Consider the following 22,962-nt stretch of genomic DNA (forward strand, 5'->3'; position numbering starts at 1 on the left):
GGGTGGAGAAGCTGGACACATATTTCCAGCTCAATAGGATGACGGAGGTAGAGGCCATTAAAATGGCCACATTGCATTTGGAGGGGGAGGCACACGACTAGTGGTTTCATGGCTTGTCCACTCTAGGGCATGCCAACGTGACCTCCTATGAGGACTTCACACGGAGAGTAGTCGAGCATTTTGATCGGAGGGATCCAGAGGCTCACTTCAGGGAGTTGACCCAACTCAAGCAGATAGGACATCCAGAGCATTATATTTCAGAGTTCCTGAGGGTCTTAGTCATGGTGCCAGATTTTTCAAATGCTAGGAGAGTATACACATTTGTGGAGGGGTTGACAGAGCCACTGCGAGGACTGGTGAAGTCACGCAGACCATCTACTCTTCTGGAGGCAGTGACTTGTACGAGAGATTTGCAGGGGGGCATCCCCAAGACCCGGGCACCCTTTCCTCCACGCACTCCCTACCCTCAGAAGGGAAGTGACACTAGAGCGCCCACAACGCAGAGAGCAGCCCAAGGGCGGGGACAATTGGATGACGAGACTAGGAGAGACCTCAAGAGGAGGAAGTTGTGTTTTACATGTCGAGAGCCATGGGCACCAGGCCATCAGTGCACAGTAGGCAAGGCTCATTACATTGAGGTCTTCTCGGATAGCGATCAGGAGGATGAGGTGGAGTTGGAGCTTGGTGGGGGAGACAGCGAGGATCCAGCAGAGAGGGGACCACCACCACCACCACCACCACATGGGGGAGCATCTTTTGCACCAGCTAGGGGAGTCCTAGCTTCTTTGTGCGAGATTCCCAAATTTTTGACCATGAGGATCAAAGGTACAGTGCAGGGGCAGTGTGTCTCAATTTTAGTAGACAGTGGGGCCACCCACAATTTTATTGATGCTCAAATGGTCCAGAGGAGGGGCATCACCACTGCAGAGTTTGAGGGATTTTCAGTTCTAGTACCAAGAGACAGGACTATGTAGTGCACTCGATATGTTCCCGCTCTGACAGTGACCATGGGGAACTATTCAATGATAGACCACTTCTTCGTGGTGGATGTACCAGACACCAATGTGATGGGTGTCCAATGGTTGTATTCCCTTGGTCAAGTTACCACCGATTGGAAGCAGCTAGTGATGGAGTTTACTGGGCTGGATGGTAAGCAGGTGGTTCTTCAGGGCATGCATTCGTATCCTCCACAGATAGTTTCGACCCACAGGATGGAGGCCGATTTGAGGCATGGAGACATAGCATGGGCAGTGGAGCTGAGGATTTCAAAGGCTGGGGGAAAGGCCAAGCCACCACATCCAGACATACAAGCAATACTGGATAGATATCCGGTAGTTTTTGGAGACATACCACCAGGACAACCACCTGACAAGGGGTTCGAGCACACTATAGAGCTGGAGCCTGGTGTGCAGGTAGTCATTACTACACCCTATAGGCATCCCAAAGCCTATAAGGATGAGATTGAGAGGGCCATCAGGGAGCTATTGGCATTGGGCCACATCAGACCGAGTTCTAGTCCATTCGCTTCTTCAGTCGTGCTGGTGAAGAAGAAGGATGGGACTCTCCGCATGTGCATTGACTACAGGGCCCTCAACAAGAAGACACTGAAGAACCGGTATCCCATTCCACGTATTGATGAGTTGATGGACAAACTTAGAGGAGCCAAGTACTTCTCTAAGATAGATTTGCGGTCTAGGTATCATCAGATTCGGGTGAGGGAGCAAGATATTCCGAAGACAGCCTTCAGGTGTCATTATGGGCATTTCAAGTTCTTGGTCATGCCTTTTGGGTTGACCAACGCACCTGCTACCTTTCAATCATGCATGAACCATGTGTTCAGAGGTCAACTAAGGAGATTTGTACTAGTGTTCTTTGATGACATCTTGATCTACAGCAGGATGTGGGAGGAGCACCTGCAACATCTAGAGACAGTGTTGTGTATCTTGGAGGAGCAGCAGTTCTACGCCAAGATGTCCAAGTGCGAGTTTGGGCTAATAGAGATGCTCTACTTGGGGCACATCATAGGCGCAGATGGGGTCAAGGTGCACGAGGAGAAGATCAAGGCCATTCGAGATTGGCCAAAGCCTAGAGATGTGACAGTGCTGAGAGGATTCTTGGGCATCTGTACTTATTATCGGAAGTTCGTTAAGGGATTCTCACAGTTGGTAGCACCCCTTACTGATCTGACTAAGAAGGGGGCTTTTGCATGGACAGATGGGGCTCAGGCAACATTCGACCGCCTCAAGGAGGTGATGAGTTGTTGCCCAGTATTAGCACTCCCGGATTTCACACAGCCTTTCACATTGGAGTGCGATGCATCAGGTGAGGGGATTGGGGCAGTCTTCTCCCAATGAGTGTGTTAGCTCTACCACATGTCGCTGATTTTCAACGAACGGAAGTAAGCTCAATCCTTGGTTTCTTGCTCAGAAGAGGTCTGCACCGGTTATCCTCCTCCTGCTCCTTCACCTCGCTTACTCCCTTTCACCCTACTGCCTCCATTTTTCCCCTTGTCTTCCACTCCTGCGATATTGCGATGCGATTTGATCGCTATTGCAAATCGCACCCATGTGTGTTATGGCTCCACCCTTTGTCTTCCGCCGATGCGATATTGCGATGCGATCTGATCGCTATCGCATATCGCATCCATGTGTGTTTTAAGGTTTCGCCCCTGACTTCCGCCGATGCGATATTGCGATGCGATCTGATCGCTATCGCAAATCGCACCCATGTGTGTTATGGCTCCGCCCTTTGTCTTCCGTCGATGCAATAATGCGATCGCTCCTCCGCCGTCAGATCTGTCCGCCCACGATCTGACAGCTCGCGTTTGTTTTCTCTCGTTTCCTCCTGATATCTCCCTCCAAGTCAATCTCAGCCATTCATCTATGCGATCCAACAGTCGATAATTGTTCCCGTCATACGCATGCCTCCACCATATTGCCCGTGTCCATCGCCGATTCTGTGCTTCCAAAGGAAAAAGGTGGCCAGTTTTTCAGCTCTCGACGTAATAAATCCTCAACAACTACATTTAAAAAGAAAGCATGGCCAAGAAGGAAAGGACCGGCCTCGAGCAGATCAGCGCATTTATCAGTTATGGAGTTCCACTCCACTTGCTCGAAAAGTACAGCAGAGCGCCAGAGAATGTCAAATTCATCAATTAAGGCAAGCAGATTGTAGCAGAGACTCCATCAGAGAGTTAAAGCGGTTGGTGGTCAATTATGACCCCTCCACGCATAAAACAGTTGAACATTTTTGTAAAGAAACTTTATAGATACCCAGAACAGAGAGGTAATCAGGGGGATGAATGTTATTCTGATGTAAGGTTCAACTTCTGGAGACTATAACTACTGTGATACCTGCAGCGTCTGGTCTTCATTTTCAGCTAATACAAGCTTCTTTTGTTGTTAATTGCTCACTTTCCACTTCTTCTTTGTTCCAGGTTGTGCCTATTATGCATTTGTCTTGAATTCTTGATGTTTGGCATTAGAGGGGCTGTCATCCCACCTTTGTGTTAAAGTCTTGTTTATTTCAGTAAATGTATTATTCAGGTTTTTGTTTGCTTAGTGACAGAGAGTTGTCATCCTATCTGTGCATTAAGAAACAGATTTGCAGACCTTTTTAACTGGTTGCAGCCGGCCATCACATGGTCTTGTGCATCTGCTGGTGTGGTCAGTATTCTCCATCTTCACCTACTCTTTAAACTGTGAGTGATTGGTGGTCTAAAGCCTTGTAGTCTGGGGGTGTTCACCCATGTCTGGGGTTAAGCATAGTAGAAGTGGTTATCTGGCTTGAATATGCATCATTCCTTCCATTCATCCACCATTTTCCAACATTTTTGTTGAGTTTGTAATGTTCCCGAGCATCTCCGAGATACAACCTAGGAGAGTTTCTTGGGGTGATAACATTAATTGGCGTCGTTGCCGGGAGAGGAGAATTGAAGCTCAGCTTCCCTGGGAGAACGACACAGTTCCAGATTTTGATGATAGACAAAGTCTAGGCACAGTTTTTGGTTGTAATCATCTATCTGGCAACTCCACTGGTGGAAGACCATCATTTGGCGACTCCACATTGAAGTTCTGGCGCAGTTGGTGAGGCATGTTCGAAGATATCTTCAGAAACCATCTGCTGAACCAGTGCCCGACCCTAAAAAGATCATTCAGCAGAATAAAATATCGTGTAAAGGAGCATCAGGGTCAGGTAAGCCTTTAAGAATTTTTATGTATCTCTGCTAGTGTAGAAATACCTTCAGAGATTCATACAGCTCCCATTCATTCATTTCCCTTTCGGATTTCAGTCCAAAGAAAGCATCCCATGTTGTCCGTCATATTCCTCGGTCTCTGTCATCCTTTTCATTGATCCATTCCACTCAATCTACCAGTATTCTTTCATATACCCCAGTCATGGAAAGTCAGCAAGGTCCTACAAAGATAGAAAGAATAGTTGTTGCTAGGTATGGACCCTTAGTCTTGCCTACACCTTTGAATGCCATGCCTGCAAGAGATTATCAAGAATTTATGCCTAAGTTTACTAGTTCAGAAGGAGTATCAGCAGAAGAGCATCTAGAGTCTTTTTATTGTTATGCTGATAACCTGGATATCTATGAAGAGGATGTGTGGATTAGAGTTTTTGTCCAGAGCCTAGGGAGAGGCTAGAAAATGGTTCAGCAAGTTAGCCCCTAGGTCCATTACAGATATTGAGGCTTTAGATGATGTGTTCCTAAAGCACTGGGGGGACAAGGAAGATTTGCTCTATGATCATACTGAGTTTGGGAACTTACAGAGGGATGGGCTCTCATCCTCCTTAGATCATAGGATCAATGAAATGGCCAGAATGATTGAGTCATTGGCCTTTGAAGTTTCCAAGTTAAGAGTTGAGCAGCATTCAGGAGTGGAGCAATTGCAGATTCTGCAAAGAAGCGAAGATACAAACAAAGACAAAAGGTTCAAGACCCTTTTTCACAATATAGTCATGGAAGAAGAGCATCCTGAAGAAGAGGATGAGGTCCATGGTTTGGAAGATAAGGGTAGCGCCCCTTTCTTAACAAAAGCTACCTATGAAGAGGCACTATTCAGAGGCACTGCTTGTAAGTTTGTTGTAACTGCAGAACAACAAGCTCATCAGCAGCAGCAAATAGCAACAGTTCCTCTTATCCTCCAAGAATCCGAGCCTAAAGCCAGCACATCTTCCCACGACTATACAGATCTGCAAATTCACCAGCCTGCTATTATACCTAGCACAGTGATCAATAAGGGAGAGGAAAGCTCCTCATCATCTATTGTCCCTCTTCCTGCTCAAGCGATAGTCCCTCAAAGTTGCCCCTTGAACTCTGAGGCAGGCCATGATTCAAAGCCCAAGGCTGATACTGATCATTTCAGCCTTGATACTCTAATGACTGCTCAGGTGGCCTCCGCACAGATTGAAAGAGCAGCTTTTCAGATGACAGAGGAAGAGGGTGCACAGTCTTGGAACTCCTCCTTGGATGCAGACTATTCTGATAAAAATGAAGGAGCAAATGATGTCTCTGTGTCCCCTGCACAAGAATACATTATTTCATCATTCATATTAGTTGTACAGGCCTTAAAAGACACAGAGAAGTACACAGCAATGATTATTCAACAGGTGTACACAGGCTCCCATGAAGAACATCCAAGGAGGAAAATACAAAGAGGGGAATTGAAATTTGATCCATATCTGCCCATTAAGCTCAAATCTCCTAAACTCTTTGAGGTAGAGGATCAAATAAATCTTGTTTTGCAGCTCTATGATGAAGGGGCTGAGAGCAGGAGAAACAATTTTGGTGGCCCATCAGTTGGCCAATTTTTGAATAATTATGTTGTCTAAGGTCCTCTGGCCTTAATGATTGTAAGCAGTTTCTTTTTCAGGTTTCTATTGTAGACTTAGTTGACTCCATGCCCAATGGATACTAGGCAATGGTTTTTAAGCTGATTTTGTATGAAGGCAGTGGTCTGCAGTTCTTGAGACCTCACAAAGAGGATCTCATCCCCAGAAGGAGCCAGTGTTAGCTCTGCTACATGTTGCTGATTTTCAAAGAACGGAAGTAAGCTCAGTCCTTGGTTTCCTGCTCAAAAGAGGTCTGCACCGGTTATCCTCCTCCTGCTCCTTCACCTCGCTTACTCCCTTTCACCCTGCTGCCTCCATTTTTCCCCTTGTCTTCCACTGCTGCGATATTGCGATGCGATCTGATCGCTATCGCAAATCGCACCCATGTGTGTTATGGCTCCCCCCTTTGTCTTCCGCCGATGCGATCTGATCGCTATCGCATATCGCATCCATGTGTGTTTTAAGGTTTCGCCCCTGACTTCCGCCGATGCGATATTGCGATGCGATCTGATCGCTATCGCAAATCGCACCCATGTGTGTTATGGCTCCGCCCTTTGTCTTCCGCCGATGCGATATTGCGATCGCTCCTCCGCCGTCGGATCTGTCCGCCCACGATCTGACGGCTCGCGTTTGTTCGCTCTCGTTTCCTCCTGATATCTCCCTCCAAGTCAATCTCCGTCGTTCATCTGTGCGATCCAACGACCGATAATTGTTCCCGTCATACTCATGCCTCCGCCATATTGCCCGTGTCCATAGCCGGTTCTGTGCTTCCGAAGGAAGAAGGTGGCCAGTTTTTCAGCTCTCGATGTAATAAATCCTCAACAACTGCATTTAACAAGAAAGCATGGCCGAGAAGGAAAGGACCAGCCTCGAGCAGATCAGCGCATTTATCAGTTATGGAGTTCCACTCCACCTGCTCGAAAAGTACAGCAAAGAGCCAGAGAACGTCAAATTCATCAATTAAGGCAAGCAGATTGTAGTAGAGACTCCATCAGAGAGTTAAAGCAGTTGGTGGTCAATTATGACCCCTCCACGCATAGAACAGCAAAACATTTTTGTAAAGAAACTCTATATATACCCAGAACAGAGATATGATCAGGGGGATGAATGTTATTCTGATGTAAGGTTCAACTTCTGGAGACTGTAACTACTGTGATACCTGCAGCGTCTGGTCTTCATTTTCAGCTAATACAAGCTTCTTTTGTTGTTAATTGTTCACTTTCCACTTCTTTGTTCCAGGTTGTGCCTGTTATGCATTTGTCTTGAATTCTTAATGTTTGGCATTAGAGGGGCTGTCATCCCACCTTTGTGTTAAAGTCTTGTTTATTTCAGTATTCAGGTTTCTGTTTGCTTAGTGACAGAGAGCTGTCATCCTGTCTGTGCATTAAGAAACAGATTTGCAGACCTTTTTAACTAGTTGCAGCCGGCCATCACATGGTCTTGTGCATCTGCTGGTGTGGTCAGTATTCTCCATCTTCACCTACTCTTTAAAGTGTGAGTGATTGGTGGTCTAAAGCCTTGTAGTCTGGGGGTGCTCACCCATGTCTGGGGTTAAGCATAGTAGAAGTGGTTATCTGGCTTGAATATGCATCATTCCTTCCATTCATCCACCATTTTCCAACATTTTTGTTGAGTTTGTAATGTTCCCGAGCATCTTCGAGATACAACCTAGGAGAGTTTCTTGGGGTGATAACATAGGGCACCCCATTACTTTTGAGAGTCGAAATATCCTACCACATGAGAGGTCATATTCCATATATAACAAGGAGATGTTGACCATAATGCATGCATTGGCCAAATTTAGACATTACTTGGTGGGCAACCGATTTCGGGGGAAGACGGATCACAACAATCTTTGCCACTTCATGGGGCAACAGGGCCTCAATGATAGACAGCAGAGATGGGTTAGCAAGTTGCAAGCCTATGATTTCGATATTGAGTATGTGCGGGGAAAGCACAATGTGGTGGCATGCACTATCCAGGATACCCGCAGGTCTTTCACTCGTGAGCATTTGCCATGATTGGAAGGCACAACTATTAGTAGAGTACTCCAAGGATCATCGGGCATGCGAGATCTTGGAGGGCAGTTATGCAAAGGAGCACTACAGGGTAATGGAAGAGGTTATATACTACAAAGGGCGCATATTCTTGGTTTCGAGGTCCTAGTTGAGGGAGCGCATCCTTCGTGCAGCTCATGATTCTCATTTGCCTGGACACCAGGGTTTAGGAAGACCTATATGGCAGTGAGAGAGCGCTTCACCTGGAAGGGCCTCAAAGGGGACATGTTGAGATATGTGCAGGAGTACAAGGTTTGCAAGAGGAACAAAGGGGAGTTGACCCATCCAGCGAGACTATTGTAGCCTCTTCCCATCCCCGAGGGGAAATGGGAGAGTATCTCTATGGACATCATCACCAAACTTCCCTCACTACAAGGGAAGGATTGTATTTTTGTGGTGGTCGACCAGCTAACGAAGTTTGCACATTTCTTTGCCATTCTGACACAATATTCAGCTTCATAGGTGGTAGAGTTGTTCTTTAAGGAGCTCTTTCACCTGCACGGACTCCCTAAGACTATAGTTAGTGACCAAGATAGCCTATTCATGGGGGATTTTGGCAGGAGCTTTTCAGGCTAGTTGGCACCGAGTTCACCCCGAGCACCAGTTATCATCCACAGATCGACGGCCAGACAGAGAGTGTGAACTAGTAGTTAGAGGGATATCTCAGGAACTATGTGACAGGGTAGCAGAGGACTTGGATTCGATGGTTGCATTTGGGAGAGTATTGTTACAACACGACACATCATATGTCCATTGGTATGACTCCTTTCTGTGCTCTATATGGTTATGATGCTTTGTCTTTTGCTAACATTGTTTTTGGAGACAGTCGGGCCCCAAAGGCCAAAGATTGGATCCTAGAGAGCCAAGATATCCTCAAGGCTCTTAAGGATAACTTGTAGACAGCTCAGAATCAGTAGAAGATGTATGCTGACAGGCATCGAGTGGAGAGGCATTTCGAGGAAGGGGACTTGGTGTACCTTCAATTGCAGCCATACCGACAATCCACTCTGAAGCAGAAGGGGGCCGAAAAGCTGCAACCAAGATTTTTTGGGCCTTACAAGGTGATCAAGAGGGTTGGAGAGGTGGCTTATGAGTTGGAGCTACCACCAGGGAGCAGGATCCACAATATTTTCCATGTTTCATGCCTCAAGAGGGTGTTGGGGCAACAGGTTACAGCAGCTGTGGAGTTGCCTCCACTTGATGATGAGGGGCACCTAGTTTTAGAACCGGAGGCCATCTTGGAGACCAGGGAAAGGAAGCTCAAAAGCAGGATAATCAGAGAATACTTGGTGCATTGGAAGAGCTTACCAGATGAGGATGCTACTTGGGAGGGTGAGCACATACTTGAGCATCCAACATTGAAGTTGCTTGGGGACAAGCAACATTTGGGAGGGGAGGACTGTAATGTCCCTTCCTAAATTAATTTGGAACAAAATTAATCACTACATTTTGGGGCCAATTTTGGAGGTGATGGGGCCCATTCGATTTTATTAGGAGGCTTAGACTTTAGTAGAAGTTATTTTGGTGTGGTTAAGTTACACGTGGGGGCCACCCACACTAGGAGAATACGCACTCCCTAGTTCAAATTGCATGAGAGGGGAAGTCGATGGTTAAGTGAGGGGCCCACGATGGAGGGAAAATGGAGGGAAAAGTGCTCCACAAAATCTATAAAAGGAAGGCATCTCTCCTCATTTCATCATCTTTTGGCATATCGAATTTCTCTTTGGTTGCTCGAGCTGCTTAGCCGAGTCACTTGTTGTTTAGCAAGAGTTCTTCAAGCGGAGAGCTCACCCTTTCTTCGGGGGACTTCGAGTGCCACCCTAGAGAGGTTCATCTACATTCTTTCGAAGGAGGTTTTCATTGTGATTTCCAGCAGTTGCATCCATCATCTCCAGGTGGTGTGTATTTCTAGAGGATGCAGTGAAGGGAGGCCGAGTTGTGATTGTGACATCTTCCAGAGGAGTTTTAGCCAAGAGAAATTTCAGAAAGGAGGCATAGGTGTTTGCCTGCCATTTTGGTGAGTTTTGGAGCTAGAGGAGAGAGCTCCTATTTAGTGTGACTTTTGCACTTCCTGGGCCAGCGCAGAGGAAGCATATTGTGCACACATGGGAGGTGGAGTCTCAGCTATTGAGGCTGATCTTTGTCGAGAGAGTTAAGGGAAGCACTTGTGGAGGAGATTGCTACTTTTCCAGAGCCTTGGAGGAGGATTTTGTTGGTATCTTTGTAGGTCATGTGCTTCAGCAGTCTTAAAGGGCGTAGGACCTCTTGGAGGTCGATTTTGGGAGGTTAGAATCAAACCAAACCCTTTCTGGGTTTTTGTGGGTTTTGGTCAAGAAGCTTGGGATTAATTTTGCAGCATTTTCTAAGCACCGAAGGTGGGGTTTCTAGCAGTTCCTTTCCAGCCAGCAATGTAGTTTTCTAGGCAGTGCAGAACATTAGAGGAGCAGTCATTATCAACGTTTGAGATCACTGTCTTATCACCTAGGTTCTGTCATGCTTGCCATTGACGCAAGCCCAAGTGCATTTCTCCATACTATTGTACTTGCTCCATTGGATTAATAAAATTGCTCAGTTGGTTCTTACTTCTGGAGTTTTCATGATTATTTGTTGAATGTTTAAAATTTGTGTGTTGTAAATCGATTTTGCTTTATATATCACTGTTTATCCAAGTTTGGAGCATTACATCATCACAAAGTGGAGTGATCAACCCGCCAACCAAATCCCTAGATCCCTCAACCATACTAGGAGCTCATAACTCCCACTCCTCACGGGATGTCGTTGTGTAGCACTGCTACCTGCTAGAACCCATATGGCCTCATCTTTGACCCCTGTATGTATCCCTTGGGTGGACCCCAAGTATCAGGAGTTTGTCCCACGCAAGCCAACCTACCATGCTCCTGCCAAACCACGCAATGAAATCCGCTATCCCAACTCCTGACGATACACCTGGATACTACTTGGAGTCTGGGTGCCCTCCTGTAGACAAAGTCTACCATCCCCTGTCCCTCGGGTTCCTATGACACCTCAGACTGTCTCGCCATAAGTGCATCACATAGTTCCCTTACAATCGACTCCCCATGTGTGAGCCTAGGAGTGGAAAATGCTACCTCAACAATAAACCATGTCACCCTAAGCCTGTATCTATCAGCCCGTGCCTCCACCAAACATCTCAACTGGAGAGTCATGGGTGGGTAGGTCCCCAAGGGTAGTTTGCACTGGTACTGAAGAATAACCCTATGGATGCCCCTCTATCTGCCTCGGATTTGCTGATAAACCAGTCAAAGACTTGTCTCTGTTGACATGGTGTCCTCAGGAGCTCAATCGCATCCTCGTTGATCTCGGGTTAGCTGCACCTAACGGAACACCTAATGTCCATGTCCACAAGTCTCATTGAAGGCAACGCTCCGAGGGCCTGTTGTGCTGCACCATATGCCACAGCATAGCACCAAGTACCACCACACTCCTCGACATGCCACTGTATGTCGCGGCCTGTCCCTATACACCATAGGATATCCCCGACTACAGCTATACCACCCTGTACCATCTCATGCCCTATCTGTGTCAAGGCACAAGTCACTCCCCGCGTGTACTCAATGTGATGTAAGACACTCCTACTCCAAAACCCAATCCGAAACACTACGATACACCATCACGCATCTCCATGTCCACCTATTGACCACTGCTCAACGCTAGATGCTCCCACACATCCCTGGATGTGATGGCCTAGAGTTGTGTCTCTACGTGTTAGCCCACACCAAATCCGTATCATCACCTCCATCATCACATCACTATACCCGCCGATGAATGGATCTTCACACCAAATCCTCCTTGAGGGAACTAAGAAGTGAATCTCCCTATGTGTCAGTAGTGATGCCACCAGTGCTTTGCTCCTCTGCGTCCTTTGTGCCCCACACAAATGTGAAGAATCCCCAGCTCCATACAAGGCACCGTCTGGTGGCCTGCCAATGCCACCTCCTCCGACAAACTCCTGCCAGAGTATGTTGATCACCCTGTGATCCCATGTACAATCATCATACCAAGACAACCCAAGGAGTCTATCCATAAACTAGTTGGCCACTGGTGCTAACTGAAACTTCCCTATCGAATGTGCACGCTCCACTGCTAGGTCAACTATACCGTCCAAGTCGTAGTCAACCGGCATACCCGGGAAACGATAGGTAGTCCCACCCAACTCCCAATGCCAGTCTGGGCTTTCGGTATCCCCAGTTCCTGGAAGCTCCTACTGAGCTACACCCAGGTCCACCACCATCTCCATAGCCCACTCCATCGGGTACCAACTCAGAATCTCTCACCATCCAACCCCAAGAGAGGGATCGAATGCATGAACTCCCGTACATAGAACAACCCCAACATGCGAATGTTGCACCCTGTGCAACTCCGATCGTCTCATCCCGCTATCCAGGCCAACACATGAGATTTGACTAGGTAGCTCTGTCTCTCTCTCTCCAATGGGCAAAGGTGACCCAACAGTGTTGCTAGCCCCGTTTATGTATGCCTAAAGAGGGTTTCTCTGACTCTCCAATGTGCCCTCTAACTGTACCATTAGGGAATCCAACCATTCCCCAATGTGAGCCAATTAGGCCGTTGACTCGACACAAACCACTCTCATGCCCTCGAGCTCCTCGTTCTGCAGCAAAATAGCCTCTCGTACTGATGTGGCCTTCCTTTTTAATGCTAGAAGGTCGGCCTGAAACTGATGACACTGTTATGTGCGACCATTGTCCAACACCTTTGTATCTCCCAGTGCCTCATCAAGGGTGGATATGTCTCCTGGCACCTCACCCATTTGTTGTGTGCTACTATCACCCAAAAACCCAGACACGACCCCAGTCACCACCTCAACGGATGGCCCTACTGGGGTATGCTCTACTCTCTCCACTAAGATGTCAATCGGCACGGTCAAGGAAGTCTCCAACACAGGTGACCTTTGCGCCATACTGGGTGTATCTACTTGCTCCCCACAATCCTGTGTAGATGGTTGCACCCCCACGGCCTGTGCAACTCTAGTGTCTCTTATGTAAGGAAGAGGATAGATTTGGTCCAACACCTTCATCAACTGGGTCAAGAATTCGCGCATATTAAATCCCCCTTGAGCCATGGGTCGTTTATGGTTAAACCTATCACTATGTATACGTGCACAAATCTTCCCTGATCTAGTTGGTTGCCCCACAGCTGGCCAAGATCATGGCTCTAATACCACTGTAATATTCCTAATGGAAATTTACAATGATAAACAAGCAAATATAGCAAAAACACGCACATAAAATTACACCACATTAAACACCTAGAAAATGCCAAAACCTGCGCTGAGCTGAGCCATTTTATTGAGATAAATGTTGGGTACAAGATAAGATCAGAACGCATGCACCCTGGCTTGCTTAAGGCAAGCTAACAATGACAAGGTGATGAAATTAGCTGCTCGGACACAAGTGTGATTGTCCCCAACCAAGCTCTACGCTATCCCTCTGAAATATACATTGTTGGCTGCAAGAAATGGTTGCTAGGGCCTTCTTCGATGCTCAAAAAATTCCGGGAAATTAACCCTGGGCTCTCCACCAATAACCCACAAAAACACACGAACGAATTGGCCAAATGTTGACCTTGGAATTTCGGCCCAATTTCCCCCTAGCTCCTCTAGTTGTTAGCTGAGTTGAGACCCCTGTTTGGCCTCTCAAATCTGCCCAGAAAATTCTGCCAAATTAAATTTGGTCTCTTCTCAATAAACCCAAAAAAACCCAGAAAGGGTTTGTCTTAGTTTTGATGCTCCAAAATTGACCCCAAAATGCTTGGCCCTTCTCTACTTCTGGGAAATGTCATCTGTGATAGTTGGAGCCTATGTTGCATGAAATTTCTAGGAACCCGACGTTTAAGGACGTACCCGTACCTGAAACTCCGAAACTTGACCGAAACACGACCATAATGTAATCATATATGAGAGTTAATATAGACTTGGTTTTCCTTCCAAATTGTCATCTATGGGTCTTATTCCCTTTTTTTCTTGCATGATGTTATGTTATTCACTTATGTATAAATTTATGTTTATATATATAAACATATATGATGTTTCAGACGACGTTTCAGCTGACGTTTACATTTTTAGGAGGTGACGTTTCTAAACGTACCCGTTTCGGAAACTCCGAAACGTTTCGGCGCTTCGTGCAACTTAGGTAGGAGCATTTTCTGCTCTTCAAAATCTAGGTAATATCCTCCAATTCCCCTCCAATCAAATCCAGCTCCTTAATCCCTCTCACGGGCCTCCCAGAAAAAGCTCCACTACTCCCTGCACTGTCATGGGAGAAAATAACGCAGGCCCAGCCACACAAATTCGTTTTGTTGAGAAAGGCACCACTTCTCCTGGAAATTTCCTCCTCCTCACAAGTATTTATGTGAGGGAATATCCCAACAATGACAGATCTCTTCCCTCTAGCACAATACCTCTCCAAGCCCTGCGTAACTCCCTTTTCTGCGTCCCACTGATGCCAAAAACTCGTGCTACTGCATGGTATCCTCCAAGGTTCCAAAAATAAGTAGAATTTTCCTCCCTAGGGTGGAACTCGTGCTCCACTGAAGAAGAGGGTGAGATTTCCCCTTGGAAACCTCTAGTGCTAAACAACCCCTGTGACTTAGCTGAACAACTTGAGCAACAATGTGTGAAATGTCAAATGATTAAAAGGTGTTGAATGATGTTGCCTTCCTCTTATTTATAATTGTTGCTCTCTTCCTTCACGTGGGCCCCTTCATCAAGCAATTTGAGCTCCCTCCTTAGCCATTCGAATTTCTCCATCGAGGGGGTGCATATTTCATCGTGGGGTGGTCCCCACATCACATTATGTGATTAATCTTCCCTTTGTCTAATGTTTGTGGCCTCACTACCACACAACATTAAATTCATTAATGACCACCCACTTTTCCTAGGTTTGTATCCAAAATTTTCCCCATCCATCATTTACAAAAATTGAGAAAGGCACTTAGCAGATTTTTATTGCAAGGGATATTACATTGACCCAGCCTTGTAGGGGTTCAGTTAATGCCTTTGTGAAAAGCATAACTAATTGTTCTTCTAATATGTCTGACACCATAATCGCAAATTGTTCAAATTTTGTAATACATTCTTCATGCGATCTAGTTTGTTTGAGTTGTGCCAATTCTCTGAAGTGTATGTCCGGGTTCTTCTGATCAAATCTATCTATCAACCTTTGTGTATAGTCTTCATAAGAAGGGATGTTTGTGTGTCGCCAAGTGACCACTCCACGATACCACCAGTCATGTGCGTCACCTTCTTGGTGTAGTGTTGCGAATTGGATGGCGTATGATTCTAACATAGGGTTGAGCATGAAGTAGGTGTCCAATTTTTGCACCCAAACCCTTGCTAAACATTTAGATGATCCATGAAATAAGGGAAGATAAAGTTTACTTACTTTGCACATAAAATCAAAATTTTGTTGTTCTTTGGGTCTATTATGGAACCCGATATTGTTGTACTCCCGAAAATTTAGGGTTGCTCGAGTGTTCTCTTATAGTGTTGCATACTCCTGAAAATATTCATCAAAGGGTATATTCAACTATGTTGTTTCTTGAGTGGTTGTTTGTTGATGATTCAAGAATTGAGGAAGCAAGGGCTTGTGACTCCTCCTGATTATTGTCTTATGACTTGTTTGAGGAACAGTGTTGGGGTGATGGTTGTTGCTTCCTTCAGTATTATCCCTATTTCCTGCGTTCAGTCCATTATTGCCAAGATTATTTATGTCTTGGACAATAACCTAGGCCATCTGTCGTTTCCCTTCCAGTAGAACATTGGTCATTTGTTGTTGTTGTTGTTGTAGTATTGCATTAAGAAAGATGTCAAGATCGTGATTCCCTTACCCTATTTCATCCTCCTTTGTTGCCTGGTGGTTTTTTCTTTCTTTTTTTCTTATAGTGATGTTGCTTGTATCTCCCAAAAGCATGCAAAAATCATGCACTCATAGGCTGGCAAGATGTTTGCGCTCTAATGTTGCGAGCTAGGATAATTTTTCCCTAGCGTTTGTAGGGTATTAGGGTTTCAATCAAATTCTCTTTTAATTATAACAGTTGAAATTCCCTATAATTAATGCATTCTTCAATGAACAGAGCTAACAAACAGGACGTTGTAGTATTCAGTAAATTAAATCAATGCAATAAACCCAACAACACCATAAAACTAGTTGTTCAATTCACATCATATGATTCTTATTCAACAATAATTCAAATGGAACAAACTTTAAAAGTTCAGTACCTAACCAGAAAACCCTATGCAATTACAAATTGCCTCAGATCTGTATCTAATCTATGTCTCAGGAACCCTCTTCACTAGGTCTCCAACCAAATTTTAGATATGTTATGGTTTTGGCTTCAAACTAGAAACGAGAGCAACTCGGATTTCTTCATAGGTCGTGATCAAACCTATGGGAAGGTGTTGAGGAGACAATGAGGGAGGACAGATGCTCAATGCTCCTTAAAGACCAGTCTTGAGGTCTGACACAGAACTCGCACAATGCTGAATTCATGATCTGCCTCAGGAGATCCGCAAATGGCCACAAAAACCCTTGTATACTCCTTTTTTGGACTTTGGGGCACCTGAACCTTTATCAAGGACTTCAAACGTTCAGCACAGGGGCTTCACTTGTCTTCTAATGGAGACTCTGAGCCGAAACAGACTTCATTGTATTCCAAATAGGGCACTAAGACCAAAACTCGTTCTCCTTCTAGATGATATTCTTGTGTCAAAGCAAGAGATCAAGGAACTCCCATGCCTTTTGTACCAGAACCAGAAATCAAAGATCTCACACGCCTTCCAGGTGATATGCCTGTGCCAGAACAAGAACTCGCTGCCTGGATGATATGCCTATGCCAGAACAAGAACTCGTTGCCTAGATCATATGCCTTCCAAATGGTTATTCATGTGCCTAGAACAAAGGATCAACACCAACAGAAAATTTGTTGCCTCCAGATAGTATTCATGTGCCAAAATAGAGAGAAAGATAGAATGGTGTCAACTAGGGTGCAATCTTTCACCAATGAAATTAACAAGAAGGAAAGGGGTCTTAAAACCCTCAAAGCTAAGGCTAAAGAAACAAAAGAATTGATCCACACTTGATGATCCAAATGAGTTCATCCCTCTTGTATTTATAGATTTCCTAAAGGGGTTTCTCCTCTTAATTGATTGAGTAAAATACACTCCAAACCCCAACTTTGGGTTTCTCTGCACAATTGCCCCAAAACTTGCCCAGAGCTTTTTGGGGTTTTCCCCTTTATTGAGGACTATAGCCTATGGGGATTGATAGGCTACTTCATCCCTCATTGGCCCTTAATTTGGGGAGGATATTACACTCATGCTACAATCTTTGAATCTCAAGCTACAGTCAATGGAGACAAGTCTCTCCTTTCCTGCACGCTCTTGGCAAAATCGCAGGCACTTTAGTGTTGACCGATGTGTAACTTCTAATATCTATGAGAGTTATGTCAATTGATCTTCTTCTCCTCTAGGAGCTATACTTAAAAATGAAGAATCTCTCTCGGTCCCAGTCTTTAGGATTTGAACCAACAACCTTTTAAAATGTTAAGGAAGTTGAAGACACTATAATTGTTGCTTGTCTCCTACATGTATGATTCTAATGTTCCATGTGACCAAAAATTGTCTTTTAAAAAGTGGCTTCCTCTACATACCTAAGTCATCGTGTCCTTCATGCTATCAATCAATGGCTTGAGTCTCGATGATTCTCCAAGGTTTATCAATGGGTCGGTTGACAACTATGTCTCAGCAATGTATCCAAATGATTTTTCTCTTGGTTCTCTTATCTAAATTGGATATTGAAAATGAATATCCTTTGATTAGGTCAAATACATTCCACTATGCCTCTCTCTCGTCTTGGTCCCAAGTCAACTAGGTCTAGTCAACTAATTTAGCTTCCATCAAAACCGACTACGTGCTGTAGTGTGCACATTATTTGCTAGAAGATTATAAGGTGCCCTTAGCATGGATTTGACACCTCCTTTATGCACTCGTCTTGCCTTATGATCTCTCAGTCGATTCCTTGTGTCAGTGGACTACACTTCTCTTATTCAATTTTCTCTTTAAGACAACAAGCTTTCCTTTTGTCAACTCCACACAATGCCGTCATTTTTTTCTTTAGTGAGTAGATTTCATAGGACTGTTGTGTTAGTATTGTCTCTTCTGGTCAATTTTGAGCCTTCAATCTTTCCAGAGCCAAGCCATTTCTAGTTTGCTCATGATCTTTTTGGATCAGAGAGTTCGCAAGTTTAAATAGGAGATTGCCATGGTACCAAAACCTCCTCACTGCAATATCTACCTCCATCCTCTTCTTTTTGTTAAAACTCTCCAAGGATAGTTGGGGTCCAAAGGTTCTTAGGATATGAAGAAAAGAGAGGTTATGGTTGGACTTCCAATGCTGGATGAGAAACTACCAGGAGGTGCTATTTTAGATCTTCTAACACCTGCTGCAATTTCCAACCTTGTCCTAGCTTTCTTTACTTTCCATGCTTTGATGGTTTCCAAAGCAACTAGCTATTGGGCTGCAACTTCTTCAGTGCAATGATCACAAACCATGACATTTTTGTGTGGGACTACAAGGGTAACCAACCTCTACCACTGCCAAGTCTGGCTCACTCTGAATCTTGGCCATATAGTCCATTATCTCAGTAACTGCCCTCCAAATCCACCTACTATAATGGATATGTGAAACAACATGCATCCCGAATTCCTTGACTAACACACAACCAGACTAATATGCCACTCACCAACCTACAACTAACTCCTCACTAATCTCTCTATGGGCCTAATGCCCATCGGTCCATCGTACATATATTCTAATGTTTTCTTAAGCTCACCCTCAACCTCTCTTTCACTTGATGGTAGCTGGAAAATCAATTAGTGAACCAGTAAACCACTGAACCTACACCCCTGCCTGTTCATCCTGAGTCACTGAACCCACACCCCTGCGTGTTCATCCTAAGTCACTGAACCCGCACCCTGGCTTTCTCATTTATTCTGGTAAGGACAGAGTTTGGTACACCTCCCTTTCAACAACAGTATTTAAGATCTCACTGGTGAACAATGTTGGGAAAGGATCACACGAGATTCATTCGAAGTGTAAAAATCTACACATATCCTTAAACATCTAGTGTTTTGTTTTTTATTGCCACTGAACTCTTCTAAATCTTCCACTGGAATTACAAGGCTTGCATTCAACATTGTATCCAACTCTTGCTATACTTTGCCCTTCTACCTTAGGATCAGGCAGAACAGTCTCTTCTTGATAGGTTTTGTGTCATGCTTTAATTCAATCTTCAGTTATATGAAATGCTTGGAAATAGGTCACGATACTCTCACAACAGCTCTAAACCTCTATAATTTCTTCTTGTCCCTAGTAGTTGCTAATTACTACCATCATTGGTTCTTCCTTAGTAACATGGTTGAGATTCCATCCTCTGGATGGTAAAAATGTCAACGTCCACCTAGGATAAATATAGAGTACAGCTATTGTGCGCCAATTTGTGAACCTGTGGTCAATGTTTAGTGCCAACAGTTGACTAGACAGTCTTGAATATAGACTCAATAGCACTAACGGAGACAAGGGGTTTACTTTGAACGAGCTTGAGAGTTATTTAGCCTTTTATGGGATTCCACTCCATGATTCATCATGTAAGCCATAATGTATCTTCCATAGCATTAGGACCTTGTACATTTATTTTATTTTTCTATATAATTTTTGGATTATTTAAACTATTTGATGTCCATTGTTTGTCTCTATTTTGAATCTTAATATACATTTCAGTTGACTATTAAGTATTTACATGAGTTGTAGGGTTAAAAACACTTTGGAATAAACAAATTTGCAAGATATGTAATACTAAGGAAGTTGAGGATGAGTTCCATTTTATTTGGACTTACATAATACAAAATATAATTTTAGTCAGTTTCATAATTTTAACTGTTTTTCCAGAACTAGACAGTAATGATTATGATGCTTTGATTCCCACCATATACAATCATAAAAATGACATTCTAAAGAATACAGATATAATTCCCCATATTTGTCCAACAGAAATGATATTCCAAAAAAATATTAATAATATGATTCCCTTTATTTGTCCAGTAGAACCTTATTGGTCTAGAGATGGTATACATCATCGCTTACATTGAACAATCTATTTTACAGATTTGTCCTGAAATTGTCAACCCTTCCCTTTTTCTTTTAAGAATTGAATATTGTATGTATCATTTTATATTCTTAGTTATGGCCTGGGGTTTTGTCAAGTTTTGCTAGTGGTTGAGTTGTCCCTCTTGGGTATGAATGTGTAATGACACTGCCTGATTTGTGCGACACTTGTATCATTGATCGATATTTCACTTAGTTAAGTCAGTCATGCAGACTATATGAGTAAAAACCTGACTCCCCTAAAACAGCCTCAAAAGTCTTAAAAAAACAACCTGTATGCAAGCTTCTCTATCTGCAAACTCGTATGATAAACTTTGGTATCTACATCCACCACTCACGCTCTTCACACTAACACCCAGGCCAGAAATAGTTAGATGTGTTTTGGTAGACAAAGTGGCAATTCTCCTATGGCTAAAGCCTAAGACTTGCCATTACCAGTTAGTGATTGCACCTACTATAATCTATAGTATATGCCATACTGCAAACTCAACATGAGCGATACTTGTAAGGGAGAAGTTGTATGTGCCAGATGCCTGCCTCTACCGCTCCCAGTGCCAGCGGGGAAGGAAGCTTGAGTGACTCCATTCCGTTGATGTTTCCACTATGAAAATGACAATGACGGGGCAAATTTCACATCAAATTGCCTTGATTTAACCCCATAAACCCCTTGTTATTGCTTCCTAGGGAAATTCTTTGATTTTAGCAATTAACAAACATATAATTATGGAAATTCATCAATGATGTTCGTTCCCACCTGCTTTGGTCTAAGCCTCCTGTATTTGCTCTTGAATTGACACAAAATTCTCCCCTTTGCTGTGCAAGCAATTGGTCGTTTGGTATTTTAGTCTGTCCTTTTCTTCTCCTCTGCAAGTAAATAAAAGAAATCATGCATTAAAAGAAAACATGTGACGCCGAAAATACCAGAGATGATTCCGGAGCCCACGAAGATTAAGATCAGAAGAACTCAACTTAGAAAAGAATACAAATCAAGAACTTCAAAGACACATAATTAAGTGAAAAAATTAATGAAACTAACGCACATGGACAAACTCGAACTCAATGAATGAATGCAACAACAGATTGGGATTAAGAGTGGGGCAGAAGCGAAATATACCAAATGGAGAAAAGCGAATCACTTTCACTTATATAGTACAGGCAGGAGTAGCAGCAGATTCAGAAGCATGCATGCAGTTCCTGTGATTGAAAGAAGAAAACAATTTCATTAACCAAGCAATAGTCGAAATGGAATGCGGATATTAATGAATCGTGGGGTAATTCCAGGTTTAATTATTGGGTATATCCAACTCCAATTGGGTAGGAGGCTTATCTGGAGTTTAATTAAAATCCAGAGGCACTTGCGACCTCAAATCATCACAAGTGTCGAGATCTTCGATATCTGATTTGAATCTCCCCAGATACATAATCAGTTATAATTATTTTATTTTGTTTGAAAAGTAAATTTAGAGCGAAGTAAGAATGATAACTCCTACATTCCCCACCGAGCATGTCACAAGAAAATAAAATGTAAAAGCGTGTTCCAAATCTCCTCTTTGGAGGGATCGAGTTAAAAAATTGTTGTCGTGTAGGACAGAAAGAAACACTATGTCTCTGGATTCACACTGCGTTGGAATTTGTCGCATTAGTGGGCAGGGCCTTAACAAATGATAATCTTGCAGGGGCAATCACAACGTGTTTGGCACGCTATCTTAATTACTCTTTCCCCTTCAGAGAATGGTCGTTTCGCTATAAAGATTTTATTGACGCATGGGCTATTTTTGGTCATTTTTGGTCATTACATTAGTCGTGTAATTTGTTCTCGTGTAATGAGGTGGAGGAGTTACCAGAAAGTTATGGAAATTTTGGTTATATTTAGAGAAAATCCGTTAAGGATTTTTGTAAATCTAAGTTATAGTTGTTAGACTTCAAAATTTTAGGTGTCTTAGACGTTTTTGATGGCGATGAATCCATTGCAACCACCAAAAACACGATTCAAGCACTACCTCTACAAGATTTTTTTAAATTTTTTTGCCCGGATTCCGGCCACTTTTAGCTGTTTCGGCCTCATTAGACGACTCCTTTGTAAAATTGGGTGAAAGTTTCTTTTTTTTTGGACTTTGTAAAATGGAGTTGTTTTTAGTGTGATTTTTTGGAAGTTTTTACGGCTGATGTAATTTCTCTAAAATCTGCCATGAATTTATTGAAATCACAAGTTTGATGGGTAACCTTGTTCAATTGAAGTGCCATTGGGGTTTCCAAGGTGCTATATACAGTGAAAAAACTAGTTTAAATAACACAAATCAAAATTTCACCTCAAATTTTTCCACTCGATTGCAGCACCCCAAAGACAACTCCTTGTAAAATTAGGTGGTGGTTTATATTTCATCACGTTTAAGTAAAACATTTTAAAGAATATTGGATTTAGGTTATTACATTGTTTGTAATATATGTTATTTTTAGCTTATAGGTTATGTCTTATAAGTTATTTTTAGCTTTATGGACGTTAAAATTTCTTTCTTTTTTATGGTAGCTATCTTCTAACAAAGGGATGTATCAATAATTACCATACTTCATGATAATAGGGTTTTTGTACATGATATTTGTGACAAGGCCATTGGGATAGGAGGGAAGGTGGCATAGATATATTGATACTAGAGGAGGAGATGTTAGTCTACACGAAGGATCTACTAGAATGCTAACCTATATGGTCCAACGTGATAGTTTACACTTCTAAAGACACATCGAATTTATGGAGGACTTCTTATGTGGAATCAATACCATTAGAAAAAGAGATTGTTGCCATCATAAGAGAAATGGTATAGGCTCTTTCAAATCACCATACAAGGAATGGA

General features: G+C 43.5%; 1 protein-coding gene across 2 annotated transcripts in view; it reads right to left on the reverse strand.

Moving 5' to 3' along the window:
* The window catches only part of LOC149251423 (uncharacterized), a 287,945-nt gene extending 266,516 nt beyond the window's left edge, over positions 1 to 21,429 (reverse strand). Inside the window, exons 1-2 of one of the 2 annotated variants that reach the window (XR_016266884.1) lie at positions 21,228 to 21,429; positions 20,868 to 20,977 (exon numbers count right to left, since the gene is read on the reverse strand). The gene's annotated coding sequence lies outside the window, so the exon portion shown is untranslated. The remainder of the gene's footprint in view (positions 1 to 20,867; positions 20,978 to 21,227) is intronic. The other variant, XM_089459434.1, reaches the window with a different exon arrangement.
* Between the last annotated feature and the right edge of the window lie 1,533 nt (positions 21,430 to 22,962).

This window comes from Pinus tabuliformis, chromosome 7, assembly GCF_031772625.1.
Source record: "Pinus tabuliformis cultivar Carrire ecotype Pingquan chromosome 7, CPIR1, whole genome shotgun sequence".
NCBI lineage: Eukaryota > Viridiplantae > Streptophyta > Pinopsida > Pinales > Pinaceae > Pinus > Pinus tabuliformis.